The sequence below is a fragment of the Lycium ferocissimum genome, chromosome 8, assembly GCF_029784015.1.
Source record: "Lycium ferocissimum isolate CSIRO_LF1 chromosome 8, AGI_CSIRO_Lferr_CH_V1, whole genome shotgun sequence".
In the NCBI taxonomy this organism is placed as follows: Eukaryota; Viridiplantae; Streptophyta; class Magnoliopsida; order Solanales; family Solanaceae; genus Lycium; species Lycium ferocissimum.
In genome coordinates this window covers 140643-155921 of record NC_081349.1, presented here as the reverse complement: position 1 = coordinate 155921, position 15279 = coordinate 140643, and the positions used below count along the sequence as shown (strand labels likewise).

At 37.9% G+C, this 15279-nt stretch overlaps 1 pseudogene; it reads right to left on the bottom strand.

Moving 5' to 3' along the window:
• Positions 1 to 4159: 4159 nt before the first annotated feature.
• Positions 4160 to 7974, bottom strand: LOC132067091 (uncharacterized; annotated as a pseudogene).
• Positions 7975 to 15279: the final 7305 nt, after the last annotated feature.

Sequence of the window (15279 nt, the reverse complement as noted above, 5' to 3'; positions counted from 1 at the left end):
AAGCGCAGGTGCTCGTCCAGATGACTTTTTTTTTCTTTTCACTTAAGCCATCACCATTAGGTTGTGGGCCTAAGGTGTGGGGGTTTGGCTTGGACCCCTACTATGTAATAATTTAGTAGTAAATTACATTGACAAGAGGGGACCATGGTACCTTGCCTCAAGTCTACAAAAAGATTGTCAAGCAATCTAGGAAAGGAATAGCCTATACAATCTCCTTTCCATCAACAAAAAGAGTACAAAGAAATTACATTTTTCATATCTTCTTCTAAAGATGGGAGTTTGCCACTTATTAAGTTGAATCAACCCCTTTGCCTCTCTAGGAAGGTTAAAGAGAGAGATATAAGGTCTGGTTCTACTTGGATGCCATCTTTGCTAATAGGTCAAGACTTGATTAGCTCCCCTTGACAACGAGATTTTGATAAGTGGCAGTAAGCATTTCGAGGTATTATTGATGATATGTTTGAGCTTCACATTACTTGTGCCTTTTTGGATGAGCCAATCCACTCGATATTTAGCAGCAACAGATTCAACTTGGGCACTGCTATTGGCTTGAATTGGGATAGAAAATGCAAATATGAAATCCCTGTCATTATTCCTTATCACCCCACCTATTCTTAAAGATCACATTGTTGGTAGTTTTGATGAAGCTCCTATCTGTGTTGACTTTAATAGTAGCATTGGCAAAGTTTAGTCCGAATTTAATCGGGATGCATCGATGACAAGCTTGAGTTTTTCAATCATGGTACATAATTTTTCCCAACTACCACTAGTGTCAATGCTAAGAAACGTATTGAAGCCATGACTTTGATGTTCCAAATACATTGAGTGACCATTATATAATGATAAAAATATGTTGTTGTCCCCATATTTGCAAGCAGACCAATATTTCCAAATTTCCCAACATATAATGATAGGAGTAGCTTGTAGAACCAGCTTGTGTACTCTATTGTTGGATTTCTTGTTCCACCATTCATTGAGAAGTCCCCTGATAGGAAGGTGATGGTGTGTGATTCCCAAGGGGCTTCCAATGGCCCTCCAAACATATTCAGCAACACCTCTCTCCACAAAAACATGTTGCAAAGTTTCAGTTCTTGGCATAAAACAGCAGATGCAGTCATTGTCATCCTGAGAGCCAAACCTTGTTAACCCTTCATTGAAAGGTACTTTACCAAAGAAAATTCTCCAACACATGAAGGACTACTTAAAAGGAATTGATTTGTCCCATATATTAGTGATAGTTCCATATTTAGGTCTGTGTCTTCTAATCAACTCCTAAGCAGAGCCATTGGTGAAGTGACCATCCTTAGTAGCGTTCCTGATGGCATAATCATCCTTGTTTTCTTGTCCTAGTTCAATGGATAAAATGTGTAGAGCAATTTGGCTAGGAAGGGTGTTATATAGATTCTGTGGGTCCCATCTATTATGAACCATGAAGTCTTTGACTTTCTTCTTAGCATTGTTTCTGTTGATGTGATCCGGACAAAGATCTACAGAGGACCCAATCACTCCAGTTATCCCACCAAAAACTGCAATTTCCAGCATTGATTTTCCAAGTGATCAGTTTTTCACATTTTTCCCTAGCCCACAAGAGATATTTCCAAGCTTGAGAATTGCCAGGGCACCATTTCTTTCCAACAAGATGCATTCTAGGACAATACTTAGCCAAAATAAGAAATAAGCCTATATAGATTTTTTAACTCTGAATTGCCACCATCTTTTATAAGAGTCTTAGAAATTTCGTCCATGCATCTGATGTCAATACCAGCTTCATTTTTGGGAAAACACAGCTTTTCCCAAGATGTCCAGTGGTATTTGTTCTTACCATTCATAGCACCCCAAAAGAAATTCACTATATGTTTTTCAATAAGTTCCAGAGTACCTTTAGGAGGGTTAATGGCAGATAAAGTATATATGGGAAGGGATTTTAATAAGAACTTGTCGTCCACCACAAGAGAGCATATTACCTTCCCAAGCATTAAGTCTCTTAATAATTTTAGCAAGCATACCATCAAAATATGACAACCTTTTTCTACCAATATAGATTGGGCAACCAAGATAAGTAAATGGAAAACTTTTATCCAGAAAACTAGTTTTGACTCTGATTCTTTTTATTCTATATGCACAAGTTTTTGGATCCTTGAAGAAGAAACTTTTGTCCTTATTTACCATCTGGCCAGAGACAAGTTCATATTTTCTAATCTGGTTCATGACCAGCTTAATGGATTTAGAGTTTCCACTACTAAAGATGACAATGTCATCAGCATATGCCAAATGAGTAATCTGAGGACCATTTTTATGCATGGAGAAAGGAATGAAATCAGGATTATGCATCAAGTTGTTACGAGATCTGAACAAAACTTCAGCAACAATTATGAAAAGGGAAGGGGAAATGGGATCACCTTGTTTAAGACCTTGAGAAGAAGTGAAAAAACAATGTCTAGTTCCATTTATGATTATGGAGTACCACATGTTGGAGATACTTTTCCAAATGAGATTAAACCATTCCTCACTGAAACCAAACTTGTTTAGCACCTTTGTTAGAAAAGATCATGATAACCTATCATATGCTTTGGCCATTTCTAATTTTAAAACAACATTACCACCTTTATTAGTTTTAGAAATACCATGGACTATCTCCTGGGTAAGCATCACATTGTAGTGATTGATCTACCAGAGACAAAACCTCTTTGATTTTCAGAAATCAAAACTGTTAATAAAGGATTAAGCCGGTTTGCAAGGATTTTTGAGATGATTTTATTAGTAAAATTACTCAGGCTTATAGGTCTAACTTCAGCAAAGCTAGTAGGTGAGTCAATTTTAGGAATCAGAGTAAGACAAGTATGAGAATAGAATTTACTTAAAGAATTTACTTAGTTCAACCTCCTACCTAAGATAAGATTACCTACCCTCCCGGACCCCATTGCAGGGACTCCTTTGGGTATGTTGTTGTTGTTGTTGTTGTTGTTGTTATTTACGAGAAAAGAATTCATGAACAAGGGCAATGATGTCAATTTTAATAGTTCGGCGAGGTTTGAAAAAACATACCATTGTATCCATCGGGTCTGCGGAACTCTCTTTGCTCATGCTTAACTCTCTAGTTGCTCATCAGGTCCAGATGAATTTATTTATACATATATATCCACGAGCCATGACAAAGTCCAATTTTAAGTTAATAATTTTCGCGTGATACATATAGCCCAATTTTAATAATAATAATTATTAATTGTTAATAATAATTTAATAATAATAATAATATATATAATAATAATAATTGCCATAATAATAATAATAATAATAATTGTAATAGTAATAATAATTGTAATAATAATAATAATAATAATAATTGTAAAATAATAATAATAATAATAATAATAATAATAATAATAATAATAATAATAATAATAATAATAATAATAATAATAATTGTAATAATAATAATAATAATTGTTGTAATAATAATAATAATTGAAAGACATTACATGTGTAGAAGTAGAATCAATATCTCTCTCTTCTCTAACAGTAACAAATTCCTAAATCTGACGTTAAGCTTCACGCGCCACCCCATGGAGAGGGCACTGGCCTTTTTTCGGCACGTCTTGAGCATCCACCGGACCCAACTAGGGCTACGACCCACTCCCATGAGGCAAATGGTTCAAAATAAAATTATATGAATGTCGTCACTAGTCCAAATATTAGCTTGCAAAGAATGGACATTGGGCCTAACTCAACCCCAAAAGCTAGCTCATGAGGAGAGGATTGCCTAAGTCCATGTAAGAGACCCCCCCCCCTCCCCCCCCCCCACCAAATCCCTTTTCATCGACGTGGGACTCTTGGCCGTAGCTCCGGTGATAACAAGAATAAGTGAAAGCTGAATACACAACCCATAATGGTGTACCGGCGATCATATTTGATGCAAAGGACTATTAATTAATAATCATGGCTGACGAATGCAAATTCACCATCACTGGTAGATTCTTGAAAACATGCTCATAAATTGAAAATATTAGGGCTACTGTTAACGAGACTATTCCGATCAAGGATTCTATTAAAATTGGAGTATATGATATTAAGAAGTCCAAATTGCATGGCCAAATGGAGTCTTATTGTTAATTCATTACATCCTTTGAGAGCTCCAAAAGAAAGAAAAAAACTATAACAATAATATTTAAAAAATAAAGATAGAACAGAAAATCCCAAAAGAAATTTTTCATCAAGCCTTGGATGTAAAATTGAAGTTGCCACATGTTGTTTGACCAAATAAGAGTGAAGAGCTGAAGCCCAACCATTTTTTACCAATGTCAAATTGCAAAAGATTATCTTCAATTTAATGCGCTTGGATGACTATAGAGGTGGTGGGTTCAACTCCACCATCTATAAATCCAAGACAGAGCACCTCATTATTCACTATCACCATCGAATTCGCACCCCAAATAGTCCACGATGTAGCATTTTTGTTTCCCAAAACCAACTCAATGGGTGGAACACTAGGGCTAACACGAGTACTTCCAAAACTCGTTCTATTATAACACACCTTGAAAGGAGCCACGGGTTTCACCCTTGGAACCTTAGCAAGCGATTTGACGTTGACGAATACTTTTATAAAAGCATTGTAAGTCGACGTCTACAATTTCGTGTAAGATCAACAGTACTGATTTTGGTCCCGCCTCTTCCATCTTTTCCTATGGTCAACAATGTGGTGTTAATCGCACAACTTACCATTTACTTTGACTGATTTGACTCCAATGAAGTACTCTATCGAAGGTTCCCCTTCAATATAAGTCCCAGCAGTACTAACAAGGTTATTCAGAAGAGGTGTATAAACAAGTCTCTTTGAAACATCAATACGCGGAGAAAAACATAAGGACTATCACCAAAAAAGATAACTCCTTTTGAAGTTGTGGAAGAACTTAATAGATAGAGAATTTTCGGGACAAATGTAAAACACTTGCTATTTGAGAAGGAAGTGCAAAAAAGCCATTACCTAATCCAGCTATTCCTTTAACTCCTTTGGCAAGATTCACTAACATAAACGTACGGCTACAACCTAAAACAACTCGAGAATCTGAAACAAATAGTCCAGGATTCGAGCCATCGGTCGATTGGAGAGAGACGAAATCGATAGCAGGTTCATCAACAATACTAGTGCTAGTAAAACAGTTATAAGTATCATGCACACAATTAGAATCTTTGTACGCCCATGTAGGAAAAGGAGATAAAGAGCACTCAGTGTCGCAGTAACGCGAAAAAGAACTTTTGCAAGAGAAGAACCACAAGGGATAGGCTTAAAAGATGAATTTGTGATAGAAAATAAGAGTCCACCAAACAATATAGAGAACCAGGCTCTCTATCTATTCCCTCAAGCAAAAACAGAAAGTAAATAAGACAAGATATTTATGTGGAAAACTCCTTGCACAAGGGATTAAAAACTACGACCCACCGGAGTAGGATTTCAACTTCACTAAACTAAGCAACTTTCATATTACAACCTGGAATTAAACTCGCAATCACCTCGCCCCTTACAAAAACTCTATTGTAAGCTACAACCCTTGACTAACTCTAGCCAATCATTCAAACTAACCTTGACTAACTCTAGTCAGCCGATCCAACACCTTGACTAACTACGCCAAGAAACCAAAATAAACAAGGTTGAAACCTTCTGCAATGACACTTCTCGAAAGTAGAGTAGGATTACAAGTGAAGAACAAAATGACAAAGACTTAACAAACCTAGGACTTAAAACATCTTCCTTTATTGGGATCTGGTCCTTCAATATTTTGAAGCTTTGATCTTGAGAGCACCTAGAGAGCAGTGGCGGCTACACTTAGAAGAATGTGATTTTTCAAATTTGAAGTGTTAGGTTAAGTATTGTAAAATGTTGTACATATATTGGAGAGCATGTGACCATGGATAGGGAAATTTCATCTTTTGATATTAGCCTTTAGCAGGCTTGGCCTCTAGAAAAATGCAGCTTGTCAAATCATCAATACACAAAATGACATAATTTATCAATTTCCTCCTTTTTGATGATAACAAACCCATAACTGAAATTCCCCCTGGGAACCAGGTTCCCCACTTGTTCCCCTTGCGGATCAGACTTAAAAAACATGTTAGCATCCATTCTTCAGCATTTCAGCATATCAAATTTACCCTCCTAGAAAACTTCCCCCTTTTGGCATCATTGAAAAGAGTTATAAAAGCGGCACAAGCATAAAGAAGTTCATTGACATTAACTCGTAGCCACTGGGGCAACACAACATGAGCAAAAATAAGAATTAACAGATAGAAACATTGCATAAACCAGAGTAATTGCCCATGAAATATAGTAAACAGGAAAATATTCAAGACATAGCAATCAAAACAGTACAAATTATGATAATTAAAATGTCAAAAGTACTAATGTCATCAAAAGGATTGAAGTAAACAAAAAAGAGTTTAGCAGGGGAGGAATGTGCTAAAGGGACATGGAAATTGAGGACAAGCTGGGAAGGAACTAAGGAGCGAAAGCCTTGACGATTTTATCACATCTCTTACTGGTAGCCCTTTGATCCTGGACCATTTGGTCACAGAAAGACATCAAGCTTTTTCCTCAACTTAGCATTTCAGCCCTTAACGCAAAGATTAGCAGTTTCTAGTACATTGCTAGGACCAGGTTCCTATGCCTTTCCAGCCAACTAAGCCTTCAAGATAGCAATCTCAGTTTGGAGCCTTTCAAATTCTACAGTGGCTTGCTCTTGTGCCTTAATCAGGCTAGAGATTGTTGAATTACTGGCAACTCGACCCTTTTTTGTCACACATTCATAACTCCACCCTTTTTTGGCACATATTCACACTCCTCTAGAGTCCCCACGGTGAATATCTGCTTACAGTTGCCTAGGGTAGCCTTTCCAGTCTTGACTTTAAAATGCTCAAAAATCCTAGTCAAGAAAAATCCATATGGAAGACTATGATTTTCTTACCTGGCATTAACCACCTTTATCATGTGCTCAATCATGAGAGAGGGCAGATTGATGGACTAAAAACCTACCAGAGACTCAATAAGTACCAGGGTTGCAACAGAAGCGATGCATCTTCCTTTAGCCCTTAGAAGCAACACTTTGTCGACAAGCTCAAATAAGAGCCTTGCACTAAGCACAGTCACTTCCTTTTTAACAATCAGACCTTTGAGCTCTTGTGTGGCTTCCCCTTCTATAGTTTTCAATCCTTCAGTGGGAACACCAAGGATTTCACCAAGCTTTGCTTCATCCAACTCAAAATCTACCCCATTTACTGATAAGCCATTTCTTTTTCAAAAACACTAGGAGCAGGAGAAACAAACAAGTTTTCCCATTTCTAAAACTCAACCATCTCCAACAGCTCTTTCATCGCATGCTTCTCTGCAGTTTCAGAGTCAAATACTCTGCCCAGTAGCACTTTTTGATTCTTTAGGTTCTTCTGCCTTTCCAATTCCAAGTCTTTGATCTTTTGCCTTTTCTGAGAGGAACCAGGTTTCTCACCATCACCACTTTTTCTTTTCTTAGAAGATTCAGACACACTCTTATCCCTTTCAACATTCTCATCAACTTCTGTCTCATCCCCCACAAATTTATTTCCTTTTTCTTCTTTTCTTTTCTTAGAGTTTTTTCTTACTAGTGGAGAAGGTTCCACTTCCTCTTCTTTATCAGACACTGTCACCACATCCTCTTTATCTCTAAGACCACTCTTCACCAACCTTCTTCTTTTCTTTCCAATATTTTTCTCTTTACTAGCCTTAAAGGAAGCCTCACATTTGGCCTTGCTCTTTTGCCTGGTTGTGGGTGGCCTAGAAGCGATATGCTTTCTTATATTAACACCATTCTGTTTCGCATGACCAGTGGTTCTTTTAAAAACAGTACTTATAATGATATCATCATCAATGTCAACCTCTTGAGAAGGACTGGGGGAACTAGGTTCTTTATCAGGAGAGTGTTCTTGCCAGGGCACAATAATAGGAGACATAAATCCAGGGTCAACAACATTCAAAGCTTCCCTTGAGGGACCAGGTCACTCATTCAATTCCCCTGTTTCTGGTACACTAACTGTTTTCCCTTGACTCTCTTTCCCCTGAGTCTTTTCCTCTAACTCTCTATAGTAACTCCATTGGCATTCATAGCATCAACAAAACCAACAACAATTTCTACTTCACTTTGTAAAATATTAGACATACCCAACCCTTTTTCAGACAAATTTCCATCAAAATCTACGATAGAGTCCTCTACCCTTTTATCACTATCCAAAGGGTCAGAGTTACCTGATTTTTTAGGGCTTTTCTACGAATCTCTTTTATCACCAGCCTTTTCTTGTTCCTCTGCACCACCTACACTTGCAGACTCATGCATGACCACGGGACTCATCTGTTCTTCAACCCTGCTTGGTTCCTTTGTACCCATAACGTCAACACCCACGGTTTGGCTCGAAACCTTAACTCCATCGTCTTTTTCGTTAAGCTCCTCGGTGTTTTGGAAGAATTTGGACACCTTTAGCGCAGTTTGACCACTTTTCTCCGAGTCGGGTTTTTCAGTTGAGGCAAGGTTTGAGGAAGAAGGCATAAATTTCTTAAGGGTTTGATTTTTTCTAGTCCTAGAAAGACCTGCAACGGTTGGTTATGGTAGTGTTGCATGTGGGTTTTGTCAATGGAGATTGGGGATTTTGGTGGTGAATCTTGTGATTTTGAGTCTGATGAATGTGGGTTTTTAGAAGGTGAAGATGTGGGATTCGTTTTTTAGACATTTAGAGAGGAAGAGTCGTTTGAGACATGGTGGTTTTCGAATGAGAGATTGGAAGAGTGACGATCGATGTTATGCAAGAGAGAGAGAGAGAGAATGAAATATGTTTTAAGTGAGGAAGGAAGAGAGACACTTTTGGTTTAAAAAAGGGACAAGGTACGGGTTCTGATTGGACATTCTTACACGTTGGGTCGGTTCAGAAGAGGTGTGTCATTTTGGGCTCAATATGAAAAAAAGACGGGAGGAATTTTAATGACATGGAACTTTCAGACAATTTAAAAAGCATATAAGTACTGAAGAGACTACTAACCTGAGTCACAGGAACCAGGTTCCTTGACAACTTTTTAAGATGTAGGCAAAAACTCTGAGAAATGCAATGTCTCCAATTTTTATGTTGTCCTGAAGATGCCATGTGTATATACCTATAACAGTATAGAAGTGAGTTAGATGCTACAAAAAAAATACTTTTAGCATTGTACCTTTCGTCTTAACATAGCCAAGGAGCCACTAGTTGAGCTTGATCAACCCCAACTCCAAACGATTTATTTCAAAATGCTCCCTGCTCAATGCCTTGGTGAAGATGTCAAGCCTCGGTCCTCTATCTTCGTAACTTCACGATTAACCCCTTTTTAATATTATCCATTAGGAAATGGTATCTTACATGAATGTGTTTGGTCCTTTTATGTTGCACTGGATTTTTTTGCCATATTAAGTGCACTTGTATTATCACACAACAAGGGCACACACTCAGTAAGCACACCAAAATCCTCAAGTTGTTGTTTGATCCATAGCAATTGAGCACAACACGAGGCAACAACCACATACTCAGCTTCAACAGTAGAAAAAACCACTGAGTTTTGTCTCTTTGTACCCCGAGAGATCAAGCATAACCCCAGAAAATGCGCCATTCCAGATGTGCTCTTTTTATCTAACAAATATTCAGCATAATCAGCATCAGCATATCCAACAGAGTCAAAATTATCACTTGAACGATAGAAGAGGACCACGTCTTGAGTCCTCTTGGGATACCTAAAGATTCTTTTAGCAGCTTTCAAGTGTGATTCATTTGAACTTAATTGGAACCTTGCACACAACCTAACACTAAAGACAATGTCAGGTTTGCTAGCAGTTAAGTACAAAAATGACCTAATGATACCTCTATACATGGTTTCATTCACAGGAGAACCACATTCATCCCTATTTAACCGAGTAGCGATGGCTATAGGTGTATCAATGGGCTTAGCATTCTCCATCTCAAATCTTTTAGCGGCTTTCTTTGATGTACTTTTGTTGACTGATCATGGTGCCTTTTGAAGTTTGCTTTACTTGCAGCCCCAAGAAGAAGTTCAGCTCACCCATCATGCTAATCTCAAATTCACTTCCCATGAGCTTGGCAAACTCTTCACAAAGGGAATCATTTGTGGCACCAAAAATGATGTCATCAACATAAACTTATACAATCAACAGATTTCTTCCTCTTTTTCTTCAGAAATAAGGTGTTGTTAATTTTTCCTCTCGTAAAGCTATTTTCAAGAAGAAATTTTGACAATCTCTTATACCATGCTTGAGGAGTTTGCTTTAAACCATATAAATCCTTGTCAAGCTTGAACACATGCTCAGAATGCTCATGACTTTTAAAACCGAGAGATTCCTTGACAAAAAATTCCTCCTTCAAGTACCCATTAAGGAAGGAACTTTTCACATCCATTTGGAATAATTTGAATTCCATATGACATGCAAAAGCAATAAGAATCTGATTGCTTCCATTCTTGCCACATGAGCTAAGGCTTCATCATAGTCAATTCCTTCTTGATTGTAGCCTTTAACCACCAATCTTGCCTTGTTCCTTGTAGTGTTTCCAAATTCATCAAGCTTATTGCGAAACACCCACCTAGTCCCAATCACTGTTCTATCTGAAGGCCTAGGGACCAGGTGCCACACTTTGTTTCTCTCAAATTGATGGAGCTCTTCTTGTATAGCAGCTATCCAATCAGCATCTCTCAAGGCCTCCTTGATATTCTTGGGTTCAATTTGAGATAGAAAGGCTGAGAAGGCAAACATATTTCTCGCCACAGACCTTGTCAATACCGCAGTCTATGGGAGTAATCACATTGTGGAATGGATAAGACCCTTTGTGCTTGATACTTGGACTTCGTGATTCGAGGGACCGGAGTTCTTCCATGTTTGATCCGTCATTGATATCTACAAAAGCATGACTTCTCCAACTTTGTTCATCACTGGGAGTACCTGACACAGATCAACTACGATATTCGGCTTCAATCGGAGTAATGGAAAGACACCGGTTCCTTCTGTGCTTTCTGGAGATTCTACTGCCTCTTCTTCAATTCCCAGCTTGACTTAACTCATCAACTCAGTCTTTCTATTAGAGATTTCAATGGCTTCATTAGGAACTTAAAACTCCCCATTTACAACTTCATCATTGTGTGTTCCCTTGTCACTAAATTCATTTGATTCATCAAATGTCACATGCACATTTTCTTCCACACATTAAGTTATTTTGTTGTAGACCTTATATGCCTTGCTGTGACCAAGAATATTCCTTCATCACTCTTTGCGTCAAATTTTCCCAAAGCTTCCTTACTATTGTCGAGAACAAAACATTTGCATCCAAATGCTCTTAGGTAGGTCAGCTTAGGCTTACTCCCATTTAGCAATTCATAGGGAGTTTTCTCAAGCAAGGACTTGATCATGCACCTATTTATCACATGGCAAGCAGTGTTGACAGCCTCAGCCCAAAATATTTTGGAAACACCACTTCCTATCAGCATTGTTCTAGCCATATCTTCGAGTGTCCTATTTTTCCTTTCCACAACACTATTTTGCTGAGGTGTTCTGGGAGCAGAAAAATTGTGACTTATACCATTTTCAGCATAAAATTCTTCAAATTGCATTTTTAAACTCAGTGCCATGATCAGATCTAATGATCACAACTTGATTTATCAACTTCACTTGAATCGTTTCACAAAGGCCACAAACATAGGGAATGTTTCATCTTTGGTTCTTAGAAACAGAGTCCAAGTGAACCTGGAATAGTCATTAACAATCACAAAGATATACTTTTTTCCTCCTCTGCTTTGAACCCTCATTGGCCCACACAGATCCATGTGAAGAAGATCTAGAGCCCATTTAGCTTAGCTTAAAAAATGGCTTATAAGCTGGTTTGACCAAAAAATAGCTTATAAGCCAAAAAAATAAGTTGGGGTGTTCTAAGAACTTTTTTAGCTTATAAGCTGCTTTGCCAAACACCTAAAAAATAAACAAATAGCTGGTTTGACCACTTATAAGCCAATCCAAACAGTTCTAGGGCCTTGGTGCTCGCCTCATGCTGGTTTAAAAGAGATCTCACTTCGCTTTCCTTTTATGCAAGCATCACACACCTTGTGATCTTTGAATTTGATATTTGGCAGCCCACGGACCAGGTCCTTCGCAACAAGCTTATTCAGTAGAGAGAAACTTGCATGTCCTAATCGCCTATGCCACAGCTCAGCATCATCATCTATAGAACTAAGGCATGTCAAGTCACCATTATTTAATATATCAAAGTCTGCAACATAGATGTTCTTGAATCTTTTTGCTATCAACACCACTTCACCGAGATTTGAGATTGGTGACGCGTCATAAGAGCAAGACAAGAACTTCATTCATTTCCTTATCCATGATTTGGGACACACTTAACGTACTATCTTTTAAGTCATTTACATAATAGACATTTTCAATCGCATGGGAGAGTGTCTTGCCAATTTCACCAATGCCAAGATTATATTCTTTCTTGCCATTTCCAAAAGACACACTCCCACCTTGGAAGGCCTTAAGTGAGAGAAAAATCATCCATTCTTCCTGTCATATGCTTCGAGCAGCCACTATCCATGTACCATTTTTGACTGCCTCCTCTCACTTCAGCCTACAAACAAAGTCAATTGTTAGATTTAGGAACCCAAACCAGCTTGGGTCCCTTATACTAATAGAACGGGTGAATTAAGCTTCTTTTTGCATATACGGGCAGCACATTCTTCTTCATCCGGGGACCAGGTCCCTCAAAATTAGACTTCTTTTCAGCAAAATTCTTGTTTTTCTGCAAGGACTGAAATTTGGCTTTACATGCATCTTTGTAGTGTCCAGTTTGGCCATAATGAGTGCACAGCCAATTATCAGTCATAGTAATATACTTGCTATGGGGGTTGTAGGGGGATGTGGACTTTTGAAAACCAATGCCCTGCCTTCCACCCTTACTCTTGTACATAGCATCAACCACATCAGAGGATCAGATCCAATGAAGTGACTTGTCAAGATCAATTTTAACCTTTTTCATATCCTCTTGAAGTTGCGTATTATTCTCTAGCTCAGCAATAAGACTTATTTTGATTTTCTTAAGCTCATATTCAAGCTCAAGGTAAGTCTCACTAGCCACTTGTTTTCCTTTGGATGGAGTGTTCACCCATTTTTCCATTTGGCTTTATAACAGAGAGTTGTCTCTAGTTACTTCCTTAACTTGCTCCTTTAGATCTCAACAATGACTACCAAATCATCCCTTACTTGTTCTAATTCATCAATTTTTTCACTTAGAGTATTTTTCTCATTAATAAAGCTATGATAGGCATCAATCAACACATTTGCTAAAGATATCAGTTTTTCTGAGAGTAACTTTTCAGATTTTTCTTAACATCAAAAGAGATTACCTCATCTTTTTTATTGTCATCATCATCTTCAGATTTGGCCATGAGTGTAAAGATTGACGCATATTCTGAACATTCACCATCAACAGCCAGCATGTACGTATCACCTGCATCATCTCCATCTTCAGATTCGTTGGAAGAATTTTCCCAAGCAACCAGAGCCTGCTTTATCAAGTTATCAGCAGCTTCCTTCTTGAACTTCTTGTCAGGGACCTGGTTCCTCTTAGCCGCCTTATCAGTATTTTTATAATAATATTGCTTGTGATGACGACACTCTTTGATGAAGTATACGTGCTTTCCACATGGCTTGTGATATCAATAATTTCCCTTGAAGTTCTTTTTTTGGAGCTTCTGTTATGTCCCGTATCCTTACATTGGGACATTATGAAGCTAAGTGCGGCAAGTTGCGCACAAAAGCTTTTAAGGTTCCGGTAAGGGTTTTCGCCTCCCGATTTCGTTTTTTTACATGCACAAGTTGCTTATGGATTTCGTTTGGTATAAGAACATTATTGGAGAATACGGATTAATTGGCCAAGATTGGATGACTAAGTGAGATTAAGAACTTAATTACACCATTAGTGGGCCTAAGTGGCCGTGTGGGTCCCACTTGTGGAATGGCAAGTTCTTATTGGCTAAAAACTTAAGCGGGACACTTGTCCAACCCTTGCAACTCATATATAAGGTAAAAATCTGATTCATTGTCAACTAAACAAGTCATTTGCATCTTCACAAAGAGAGAAGTTAAGAACATAGAGAGAGAAGGGAAACTCTCGGCCTGAGAGCTAGCCGAGAGTGAGGGTCCAAACTTCTTCAAAAATTTCAGCTTTTTCCTAAGTAATCCAACTCTATTGAAGGTATATTAGCGTGTAGTATCCATTGATATAGCAAGAGAAAGTGTTAAAATCCAAGAAGTGAAGGTGGAGGCTAGCCGATTGAAGTATAGTTACAAGGTAAGAATGATCATTGTTCTTGTGTTGTATGATGATTTGAATGTACAATTCGTGCATGTTGTTGTTGGATTGATGTTGTGGTTGAACTCGAGGTGAGCCGTGAGCTTGGTGAAGCCATGGTTGGTTTCATGTTGCATGTTTTGTTGATGAATTGAATGTGTGTGTCAACATATGTAAATGTACAAAGATTGTGAAAGTTGGTTTTTAATGTTGCGTGTTGATATTGAACCGTCCCAAAAATTTACATGAGCCGTGTGTTGTAGGCTTAAATAGAGTCATGTTTAATCTTGTATATGTATTGGAAGTGAATTGAATGTGTTGTTGTATGGATAAATGGGTGACAACTATGAAGTTGTTGGAGTAATGTGGAAACCGTGTAGGGGAATGCTTTTAGGGGATTGTAGATCGTTTTGTGCCAAGTTTTAATTGTTGTTGTTATGGACATTATGGTGTATTGTATGCATATGGAATATATGAAATGAGGTGTGAAAATGAATCACGTTGTAGGAGGAAAACAGGTCAAACCGTGGAGTGCTTTGATGATAGGAGTAGAGTTGTGCGTTTTGAATGTTGATTGTTGCTATGGGTGTATAGTGAAAGTGAAATTTAATGATTCAAGTTGAAATTGAAATGGTTTGTGAGCTGTAGTATGAATAAATATGATGTTAAAACGGTTCCAAATATTTGTGTAAGTAATGTTGTAAACGTGTTGTTGTCGTTGTAAGTTAAAGCTGAAAGTTGCTAAATGAGAATGGAAATGTTGTGTGTGTTGTTTGGCTGTGAGTTTGGGACTGAATTGTATGATATACAAGCTGTCCAAAGTTCCCTAAGTCATGTTAAACAGGTTTGGAATGAGATAAGAAAGGAATGATTAGCAATGTTAGCTTGTAGCAC